This window comes from Candoia aspera, chromosome 3, assembly GCF_035149785.1.
Source record: "Candoia aspera isolate rCanAsp1 chromosome 3, rCanAsp1.hap2, whole genome shotgun sequence".
NCBI classification, from domain to species: Eukaryota; Metazoa; Chordata; class Lepidosauria; order Squamata; family Boidae; genus Candoia; species Candoia aspera.
Genome location: NC_086155.1, coordinates 82,169,902 through 82,181,911, shown reverse-complemented (window position 1 = coordinate 82,181,911; position 12,010 = coordinate 82,169,902). Strand labels below are relative to the sequence as shown.

The window sequence follows — 12,010 nt, the reverse complement described above, 5'->3', positions numbered from 1 at the left end:
TCGGGATATTTACTTCTAGAAAAATGCTGAACTCTTGAATGTCCCAGTTACCTAAAGGGTTCTATTCCTAAATATTAAATTTTGTCCATCTGTAGTAGCAGTTCAGTTGTAGAATTCCTTCTTTAGAGAGGTTTATTACCTACTGTGTACTCTTGTTGGTGCCAGATGAATTCCTCCCTTTGTAAGAATTTTCCGGGATTCAAGTGGCTTAAATAGAATTAATTGGTGATTTTTATGGACAGGGGGGGGGGTCTAGCTTGAATCTTTGCTTCTGCGTTTTATTATTTGATCTCTGCAGTGTGTTGCGTTATGTTGTGATTGTATTTTTATTGTATTACAAAATTTAAATAGTTGGCCTTCTGTTTGTTGACAATTTATAGAGACAAGCCCAGACTGATTATAAACTTCTGGACAAGTAAATAACCTCAGACAGCAACACCTCAGTAGCCAAATGGGTTAAAAAAGGTTGTATGTAGTGTTGATGGCTTCTAAAATGCATCTTTAGATGGAGCATTTTTGAAAGGGTTATTGTACAAAATGAAAGTAATGGCTTTAATCAGGTAAAATAGCTGTTTAGGGAAAACTGATTTAAGGTAAATAATTATACTGCAAAGCTTCTACTGAGAAAAGTAGTGAAATGTTTATAATAAAAAGGAGACTAGGTGGGAATAGGGGTTTGCAAAACATGTAAATCCAGGAATACCATGTTTCATCTGGAACAGGTCAAACTGCATCTGACTCAGGATGACCCTGGAATTGTATGGTTATGGTAGAGGTTTAGCATACACTACAGAAAAACAAACTGCTCCAGAATTCTATAGATTGTTCTGTTTCTAAATTGATGAATTTTGGATGTTCTCAATTGGGAGTATGTATGGACAAGTCACATTTATTTTGAATACGTTGGATTAAATATTGAAAAGGGTCTGGAGGTAGGAGCTGAAGGATAACACTTAGTGGTTTGGTTCATGTAGCATAGCAAACAAGGTCAGTTAAAGACCTAGTAAACGTGTTTGCATAAAATGAGAGACCTGGTTAGGTTAGGTTTTTTAACATGTATAAACTTTGCCAGTTTGATTAGTTTATGATTCATTGTACTAGGAACCCACAAAATTAATCAAGTTAAACAGTCTTTGAGAACTCCTGGAGTACAGGGAAGTGTCAAAAGATTGGAGAAGAGCTGATGTTGTTTCAATCTTTTAAAAAGGGGATAATGTGGATCTAGGAAACTACAATTAGTTTAATATCAATACCTGAGAAAATCCTAGAAAAGATAAGCAATGGGTTCCTTAGCAAGGAACAAGGTGATTACTAAAAGCCACCATAGATTTGTTAAAAATAAGTTGTGCCAAACAAATCTTACTGCTTTTTTTTTTTTGACAAACTGATGAGATTAATAGACCAAGGGAACACTGGATCTAGTGTACCTAGACTTCAGTAAAACATTTGATAAAGTTGACCATAGTATCCTTCTTGAAAAATGGAACAATGTGGGATGGATGGATGGTCCCACTAACAGAGGGATTTACAGTTGGTTGAACAACTGCACCAAGCACATGGTCCTTAATGATCTACATCTAGATGGAAGGAGGTACTAAGGCTTCTGTCCTGGGCCCTGTATTTCTCAACATTTTTATAAATGACTTAGATGAGGGGATAGAAGGATGCTCATCAAATCTGCAGATGACACAAAGCCTGGGGCATGTTTGTGCTAACATTTCAGAAGATAGTGTCAAGATTCAAAAGGATCTTGATAGACTTGAATGTTGGGCCCTACCCAACAAAATGATGTTCAGTGGTGAGAAATGTAAGGTTCTGCACTTAGAGAAACACACAGATGTACAAGTACAAAACAGGTGGTATCTGGCTTGGCAGTAGTACTTGTGATCTGGGTGTTCCTACTAAACCATAGATTTAAGCCAGCAGTGTGCTGCAGCTCCTAAGAAACAAAGTATTGAGCTCCATCAACAGAGGTAAAATGTTGAGCTCATGAGAAATGATAGTTCTGTTCTGTGTTGCACTGGTCAGATTGCATGTGGAATTCTCTGTCTAATTGTGACCACCACAGTGCAAGAAGGATGCTGAGGAACTGGAAAGAGTGCAGAGAAGAGCAACAAAATTAGTGAAGGGCTTGGAGGCTAAATCCTATGAAGAATGGTTAAACGAACTAGGTGTGTTGAGCCTGAGAAAGAGAAGAATATGGAGAGACTGATAGCGGTCTTTGGAGGGCTGTGACAGGGAAGAGGATATGGATTTACAGGTATTCCTCATTCATTGACCACTCAAAGTTATGACCATGTTGAACAAGAAGACTTAATGACCGGTCCTCCTAGTTGCAGCTGTTGCAGCATCCCAGTGCTCTTGTGATAGCAATTCGGGTGCTTGGCAACTGGCTCACAATTATGACATTGCAGTCCTCTTCAGTCACATGATCGCCATTTGTGACTTCATTGCCGGCTTCCAACATGCAAAGTCAATGGGGAAGCCAGCAGGAGATCTCAAATGGCAATCATGTAACATCGTGCCCAACTACCACGTGGGATTCACGTGGACCCCAGTGGCGTGGACTATGGGGGTAAAGCCGGTGGAGCGTAACCAGTGTGGTGGTGCTCAGTGACAGGGAATGATGAGCCTTGGTGACTCTAGGCCCCTCTGCCAGAGTTCCCTGGATGAAGACCTTGGGGGTGGGGGTGAACCTTTATGGTCTCAGGCCCCTTCCCAGAGCCCCCTTGATGAGGAAGGGGAACCATGGGGGGCACGGTTGGCAAATTCCAACAGTGCAGAAGACCCAGCTGGCATAATGGGCCTTGGCATGATAGGCCCTGACAGTGAGGAGGGGCAAGCTTGGAGTTGAGTGCTGGTCATCCCCTCCCAACCTACCCAGGTAGTTTCATATACTGGTAGTCCTCACTTACTAACTGTAATTGCTCTCTGTCGATTAGTGGTACAGTCGTTAAGTGAAACATCATGTGACCATGCTGACTTATGATGACAGTTCCAGCTGCAGTCGTTAAGCAAATCACTGCAGGTCATTAAGTGCCATCACGCAATCATGATTTGTGCCAGCTTCCTCATTGACTTTGCTTGTCAGAAGCCAGCTGTGAAGGTCGCAAATGGCAGTTACATGAACGTGGGACGCTGCAACCATTGTAAATGCATGCTAGTTGCCAAGCACCTGAATCACAATTTTGAGGACCGATTGTAAGTTTCCTTTGTCAGTGCTGTTGTAACTTTGAACAGTTGTTGAACAAGTGGTCAGTAAGCAAGGACTACCTTAGCTCTAGACTTTCCTACCCTTAGTGTGCAGCTTCTCCAGATTATCCCCAACTTTTGCAACCCCCAACCAAAACATAGTATGCTCTGATTCTACATGGTGTAAAAATCAAGATGCTGTGAACTAATTGGCCATAATTGAATGAAAATATTTTAGTCGGTAAAGACTTGAAATTCCTGAAAGAAGATTTCCTGTTGAAGATAACATAAAGGTCAAATTTTAAGGAACTACTCTAAAGTTAGATAGGCTTTTTTACACAGTAATTATCAATGTAGACTTGATGCTTCTAAAGACTCGGTAGTCTAGAACCAGGCTGGTCTTCCTTTGTTAGTGATCTGCTTAGGTAAAGCTGCTGCAACTGATGTAAAGCCAGAGTGTGGTTCTCCTGACTTTTTAGTATAAAGGAGGATGCTTGTAATTGGAGCAGAGTGGTTTTTTAAAAAAAAATTCTTTAAAAAGAAAAAACATGAAGCTAAGTTACCTGTAGTGGTTCTTCTCTGGCTCATGGCTGAGCCAAGGCTGATTTTCTCTCTGCTGTGTGTTGAGGTTTTCCTACTAACAGATTAAGACTGCTATATGTGCCTAGTCATTTTGGCCAGGTGAAGGGGTTGTATTAGATTGTCTCCTCTCACGTGCTTCATGCAAAATAGCCTGGGGGGAGGACCTGCCCGGACTTGTTTTCTCACTTCCTTTTTTTCTCACTGCCGATATGTAGCTCAGCAAGGCTTGCTCCAAAAAGGGAGCTAAGTACTTTAAATGTTTTGCTTTTGTTTTTGCTTTCTGTAAATAAATTATTTTTATAGAAATGCTTGGTGTGTGACTTTTTTGACCTCTCCTGGGCTAAAGGCTTTCCCAGCATCTGCCAACAGGTTATGGGCCCAGTAAAACCCAGAGAAAAAAGAGAGATCAACTCCACACCTCATGCACAATTTAAAGGCAGGTAGCAAAGACCTGTGAAGATTTTCTTTGGAGCCACCTGGAGATTTTCCAGCAACTGCCGGTCTACAGGACAAAGAAGCTAGCTGAGGTGACTTGCAAAAGAAGGAAGAAGCCATGGCTACCTCCCAGCCCTCAGCGATGCCTCTGGAGTGCCTGTCAGAGACCAACTATTTGAATTGGGCCCTGAAGATGGAGATGTATCTTCGCAGAGAGAATCTTTGGCTGCAAATTGGTGAGCAAACCCCCCAAAATCCCAGTGCTGAATGGCTGAGACAGGATGAGCGGGCTAGAGCCACCATTATCTTGGGAGTTGAGGACAATCAGCTAGTCCACGTGCGAGGCATGCAGTCTGCAAAGCAACTTTGGGACGCTTTGAGAGACTTATATGTAAAGGCAACAGCAGGGAGTAAAGTTACTCTGACGAAAAAGCTGTACAGAGCCTACCTTGCAGAAGGAGATAGCCTTCCTGAGCACCTGCATCATATTCAGCAGCTGTTTGTTGAGTTGCAGGAGAGAGGAATGGAATTTACACCTCTCACAAAATCCTATATCCTCCTGTCCTCACTAAATGAAACGTGGGACACGCTGATTTGTACCCTGGAGGCTATGCCTGAAGCAGACCTCACCCCATCGTATGTTACACAGCGCTTACTCGCTGAATGGGAGAAGAGAGAGGAAAGATTCCCCCCCATCTCTTCTGGAAAGCTGCAAGACCAGAAAATGAGGGAAAAGAAGGGAAAGGAACCTGAGGCCACAGCGCTAGCAAGCCAGCGATTCTTCACTTGTGGTTCAGCTGGACATTTGCAAAGAGACTGTGCCATGAGACCCAAGGGTAGAAAGACAGAGCAGAAGAACACAAGGGCAACACAGAAGAAGGCTCTTCAGACAACCCAAATTGCACAGGTTGCTGAGAAGGGTAATTCTGATGTATGGGTGTTAGATTCTGGGGCCAGTTGTCATTTATGTAATTGTAAAAGCTCTTTTGTGTCACTGTCTAAAACTGAAAGACAAAGTGTATCTTTGGCTGATGGGTCTGACCAAAATTATGGGACAAGGTGACTTGTATTTATCCTGCTTAGGAGAAACTGTAAAAGGTGTGTTGTATGTGCCAAATTTACAATCAAACCTTTTATCTGTGGCACAATTGGCTGCAACAGGGTATATCATAACATTTAAGAAAAATGGTTGTGAGATACGTAAAAATGGGAAATTGTGTGCTACTGGTATGTTAAAAGACTCCTTGTACATTGTGCAAAATGCAAGGAAGCCAAGCTGCAAGGCTGCAGTTGGCAACATTCCATATCATGACCAATGTGTACACCTGATGCACAGGAGATTTGGTCATGCTAATTTCAAGTATATAGCACAAATGCCACAGCTGTGTGCTGACCTAAAGATAAAACCCTGTAATAAGTACTTAGACTGTGTAGTTTGCAAAGAATGCAAAACACTAAAAGCTCCTGTGAGTAAGCACAGTGACAGAGTTACAACTAGACCTTTGGAAATTGTACACTCTGACATTATTGGTCCTTTTGCTCCAAGTCTTGGACAAGCAAGGTATGCAATGACCATCATTGATGATTTCTCAAGATACACATTTATCTACATCTTAAAACATAAAGATGAGGCATTTGAGAAATTTAAAAGTTTTGTGACATGGGCAAATGGAAAATTCCCTAGGCCTGTATCTGCACTCCAATGTGATAGAGGAGGAGAATACCTTTCTCACAAATTCAGAAGGTTCCTAGTGGAAAAAGGGATAGAACAAATTCTTTCTAACCCGTACACCCCTCAGCAAAATGGTGTTGCTGAAAGAAAGGGCAGAACCTTGCAAAATGCGATGGAATGCATGTTAAAAGATTCACGATTATGTTTTAAGTACTGGGGAGAAGCTTTATCGACTGCTTGTTATGTACAGAACAGGTTGTATAACTCTATGATTCAGGACACTCCATTCCATTTGTTTTATGGTGTGAAACCAAAGGTAAGCCATCTTAGAGTGTTTGGTAGCACTGCATGGGTTCACATTCCAAAACAGCAGAGAAGGAAAGGAGGCCCCACAACAAAGAAAGCCATCTTTGTTGGCTATGAACAAAGCCAGAGGAGCTACAGGTTCATAATGGGAGAGAAATTAATAATTAGCAAAAGCGCTTCTTTTGCTGAACAAAACTGGGGGAGATTAAATTCTAGCTCTCCAGTTGAACTGACCACCACAAGAGAACAGCAAGGACTTGCTGATGGTGATCTTTTGCCTGATGAGGACATTAAACCAGAAAAGCAAACTGAAGATCTGTCTGATGAGATAGATGCTTCTCAGGAAAGTGATAGGAGTCAAAATTTAAGCCCTGTATTAGCTCGCAGATCTCAGAGGAGTAATAAAGGCGTTCCTCCATCACGTTTTCAGGCTGAAACAGTAAAGGCTTTTCACATATTTACAGAACCTGAGTCTTTAGAACAAGTGAATGCTTTACCACCTGAGATTGCACAAAATTGGCATTCTGCCATGCAACAGGAATTAGCATCTTTGAAAGAAAATAAAACATGGAAACTGGTAAATCTACCTCCCAATGAACGCTGTCTGGGTTGTAGGTGGGTTTTCAAACTGAAAAGGGATGCTGATGGCAAAATCCAAAAATATAAAGCAAGGTTGGTTGCAAAAGGGTTCACTCAAAGGAAAGATTTAGACTTTGACAAGACTTTTGCACCAGTTACTAAAGGTGAATCAATTAGATTACTGTTAAAAGTTGCTGCACTCAAGGGAATGTCAGTTAACCACTATGACATTCAAACTGCATTTCTCTATGGTGATTTAGACCACAGATTATACATGCAGCAACCCCCTGGCTATGAAAAAGGGGAGAATCTAGTCTGTGAACTGCAGAAGTCAATCTATGGGTTAAAACAAGCTGCTAGATCCTGGAACCAAAAAGTAGATGAAAAACTGCAGAATTTTGGTTTTGAAAAAGGAAAAGCAGATCCCTGTGTATATATGAAGGACAAACAAGGCTGTATGTATCTGTGCATTTATGTTGATTTGCTGCTGTTCACATCAACAGAAAAACAAAGGCTTGATTTTGAAGCCTGCATGAAAAGCCATTTCACATTAAAAAGCCTTGGAATTATAATAACCTAGGTTTGGAAAAACACAGGAAGAAAAATGGTAACTTTCTGTTAAACCAAAGGGGAGATAATGGTAATGTGAACGGAAAGACATATAAAGTCAGAAGATTGGTTTGCAACTTAATCTATAGTGTAAAAAGGGGAGTGTTGAGGTTTTCCTACTAACAGATTAAGACTGCTATATGTGCCTAGTCATTTTGGCCAGGTGAAGGGGTTGTATTAGATTGTCTCCTCTCACGTGCTTCATGCAAAATAGCCTGGGGGGAGGACCTGCCCGGACTTGTTTTCTCACTTCCTTTTTTTTCTCACTGCCGATATGTGGCTCAGCAAGGCTTGCTCCAAAAAGGGAGCTAAGTACTTTAAATGTTTTGCTTTTGTTTTTGCTTTCTGTAAATAAATTATTTTTATAGAAATGCTTGGTGTGTGACTTTTTTGACCTCTCCTGGGCTAAAGGCTTTCCCAGCATCTGCCAACACTGTGTTCTTCCTGGGAGGTAGGAACTGCCGTGCCTCAGTAGTAGTCTCAGTTTCCATGTTTTTTGTTCTGTAAAATTGCTAATGTAGGAAATAGCATAGAAAAAGGTAACATGACATATTATAGAACAGGGCTGTAGGAATCTTTGGTCTCTAAGATAATGTTGAATTTAACTTCCCAGCAGCTTATTTGTGGCATTTCTGACATTTAAATAGATCTCAAATAGCAGGGTTCAGAAGGATCGCTGCTAGAGCTCTAGAGAACTTCTTTTAGTTAGTTCAGCTAGACAACTCAGTCTAGATATGGTCTGAGCCGGAACAGGGCTGCTTTGAATGTATAATAAATCGTATGAGATCTCTGAGGTTGCATAAAATAGTGTAATTGATAGACTAAATTAGTATGCGTTTCTTTCCTAAATTTTGTTGCCATGTAAGAAAATTTGATTTTCCTAGATCCATATGCCACTACTCTTTAACCTCTCAGACATAATCCAATACTATTCTAATTTTATAACTGTCCCTTTATTCTGTTATATTCATTTTTATGGGTAGTTTTCTGGTTTTATGATTTTGACTGTTTTAATTCTACAAAGTTGGTGTCTTGAAGTTTTTGTTTTTGAAGAGGGGAGCTGGTGACATTGCCAATCATTAGAGGGCAGCACATTCCCTATTTAACATCTGAACAAATTATATGGGATTGTCTTCTATTTAATGTTCCTAAAATACAGTGCAGTATTTACATTGGGGAAAAAATATTAAAACAGATGGCAGCAGAAATCCATAGTATGGAATATTAACATAATAGTTTACGATTAATTAGAATTAGATATGTGTTTTACAGAAGTAATTGGCTATCCACGGTCTCCTATTATGGGAAATACAGTCAGGACCAGAAATATTGGAACAGGATAACTGTTTTGGAATTTGGCCTCTGTACGCCATCACAATGAAGTTGAAAGGAAACACACCCAGATGGGAGCAAAGTCAGGACTTTCAGCTGTAATTCAAGGGGTTTGACAAAAGTGGGGCACTAACCATTCATGAAGTTCAGCCAGTAGCATTTTTTTATGTTAATGTAGTTGGAAATAAGTTTAAATTTGGTATTAAGAGAAAAGAAGCCAAATTGGGCTTCCAGCTTCTGAGTGCTGGAAAGATTGTACCCTGGAGAATAAAGATCCAGCTGCTGGGCTGGAGAGTATTATCCAGTATTTTTAGTATTGATCTTGCAAGCTTGGGGAGTATTTTAAAAAAGGTACTAAAATTTTATCTGCTACTTTGGGTGGTTCAGTAGCTTCAGAGACCTGAGCGGGAGCTTTGGTATGGGAGGGGCAATGCTTACAGCCCCAGAAACTTGAGAGGAGATGGGCTCATTCATCCATTCATTCCCCCACTCAGTTTACTCACAAGCATCCACGCTGGCGTTCCAGTTGCCTGGCTAATTGAGCCACACCATGACGTTTTCAGGAACGTGCCAATGTCCATAGGCAGCCTCACCCCACCCACATCCTTAGCTTACAAAAGTGAACTAAGACAGAGCGTGTGAGAGTGTGTAGGAGAAAAGGAGGTAAGAAAACAGCAAGCAGATGAGGAAGCAGGAGGTGGCGTCTGCAGATTTACACTATTAGAGGCAGGCAAGAGGGCTATCAGTCAACTGCCAGGACCGTAAGCTACGGTAAGCAGCATATCCTGGTGGGAACTTGGCTTGGGAGCTCAGCTGGAGTGCTCAAAAGCAACACTGTTTAAGAGCAGTGCTTGGAGCTTAGCCTGGAGCTTGGCAGTAACCAGGAAAGGAGCAACCATGCTGATGCAGCACCTAATCCCAACAAATGCAAGAACTTTTGGAGGGAGGCAAAAGTTGCATGCCACTTTACAAACTTTAAGACTTTTATTTGTTATAAGGATTAACCATCAAAGACTTATTTACTTAGCTACATCAACTTGCAAAGCCTGGGGGGGGGTGGAGTCAACCCAGGGCAACAGCCTATTATTGGGAAAGGTGTGTGCTACAATAAAGCATTTTGTACAGTTATCTTCTACACTGTGGTATCCAGTCCTTGGAAAACAAAGAGCCCTCAGAGTCTCAGATATTGATATTGATATTGATATTTTTATCCTGCCTTTATTACTTCTATGAATAACTCAAGGTGGGGAACATACCTAATACTCCTCCTCTTTTCCCCACAACAACAAACCTGTGAGGTGAGTTGGACTGAGAGAGTGTGACTGGCCCAAAGTCACCCAGCCGGCTCTCATGCCTAAGGCGGGACTAGAACTTTTGTAGATGATATCCTTGGTTAGATACAGTTGGTTGTTAAGGCAGAAATGGTGCCTAATTCACAAGAGGGTACTTCTCTCCAGTGAGTCATATAGGTCATTCCCATGTGTGTGGAAAAATATTACATAATAGCTATGCTCAGTGTTCTATTTATATAGTGCCAGAATTTCAAGTACATCTTGCTTTTTTTAGATGCAGTAAACAGTAATGAGAGTTTGTCTCAAAGTGAAGTTATTGCTAGGCCTTAAAAGGAACAATGCTTAAATATTTACATAGAGACTAACAGCCAGAAAGAGAACATGAATCCCAATGTAAGCTTGCCAGGAGAAGATATGATGGTGGAAGGAATGCATCTTAGCTGTTCTTGCTGTCAGTGTTTTAACCTAGTTTTTTCTTAATATATACTTTTTTAAAAAATACAATTACATTAGCAAACAAAAAATAAATTCACCTCAGGGGTTGGTTGATGCCATCATGAGAAGCAATCAAAATGGTCCCGAAGTATTTGCAGACATTTAAGTTCTTCAGAACTTTTTGTTAGACAAGATGTTGCCAAAAGTAGGGGATGTGGCAGAAGCATAGATGTGCAGACATTAGGCCAATTATGAGATCTGTAGTTTAAAGTCTGTTGCAAGATGGAGATTGTACACAAAATTAATCAGGCAGTGATTGGTAGTGTTGTGTCAAGTTACACCTAGCATGCAAGGCAAAGAATAATGGCTGACCTACTGCAGTTCTGAAAAAAATCTGTTCTCAGCCTTCTCAGTTATGATTCATCCCCTGCCATATCTGTTTCTAGAATAATTCTTAATTACTTTGTAGAAGGGACGCGGTGGCGCTGCGGGTTAAACCGCTGAGCTGTCGATCGGAAGGTCGGCGGTTCGAAACCGCGCGGCGGGGTGAGCTCCCGTTGCTCGTCCCAGCTCCTGCACACCAAGCAGTTCGAAAACATGCAAATGTGAGTAGATTAATTGGTACCGCTTCGGCGGGAAGGTAACGGCGTTCCGTGAGTCATGCTGGCCACATGACCCGGAAGTGTCCTATGGACAACGCCGGCTCCAAGGCTTTGAAACGGAGATGAGCACCGCCCCCTAGAGTCGGACACGACTGGACTTTACGTCAAGGGAAACCTTTACCTTTACCTTTTACTTTGTAGAAGCTATTTTGTCATTTTGTTCAATTGATTCAGCTGGGGGTAAGCTGTAACACAATTTATTACAAAGTAGCTAGATGTTACTAGTACTGTAAATGTTGGCAAATCTCAGTCATGGTATTACCTTAGCAATACATCTTTTTAATTTGATCTTAACTATTCATAGCTATTGCTTAATCTGATTGGTATAGCTGACAAGATGCTATGTGCAATCACTATACTTTATATATTCTGAGAGAAGTCAGATAAAATTCTTGATGTTCTTGCCTGTTTTCTATGTGCATAGCCTTAGTAGGTGTCTTCTGAAACACGGGTTAGTACAAAGCACTAAGTTTAATTATTTCTAAGACTTCTTCAAACCTCTTGCCTTGTCTTTTTAGAGGAAGCCTTTTTTGAGTCATGATTTGGAAAATAGCTCCACTTAATAATGCCAGTTATTTTGGCTCATTTATAGTTTATGAAATCATGACTATATCTGGAATCTTTTCTAATGACAGATTGTTTCTACAGGCTTGATAGCAAGCCAGCAGCTGAATAGCTGAATACCCTTCATTAGCAACAAATCAGCCTTCACAGTTTATATGAAGTATTGTTTATATATAGTGGGAAATTTTTGGGCAGTGAGATTATTCTCCACTTTAACATATAGTTCATTAATTTTAAATGCTATTAGGAAGGGCTCTATTACAGAATTTCTAATGTAGTTTAAAGTTATAATACAGTTCACTTTTTTAAAAAAAGTACTGTAGTTATGAATGGAGTATTAGCACAGATGA

At 40.8% G+C, this 12,010-nt stretch overlaps 1 protein-coding gene across 1 annotated transcript in view; it reads left to right on the top strand.

Moving 5' to 3' along the window:
- Positions 1–12,010, top strand: part of GTF2B (general transcription factor IIB) — a 34,174-nt gene that overhangs the window by 5,863 nt on the left and 16,301 nt on the right. The gene's annotated exons all lie outside the window — the stretch shown is intronic.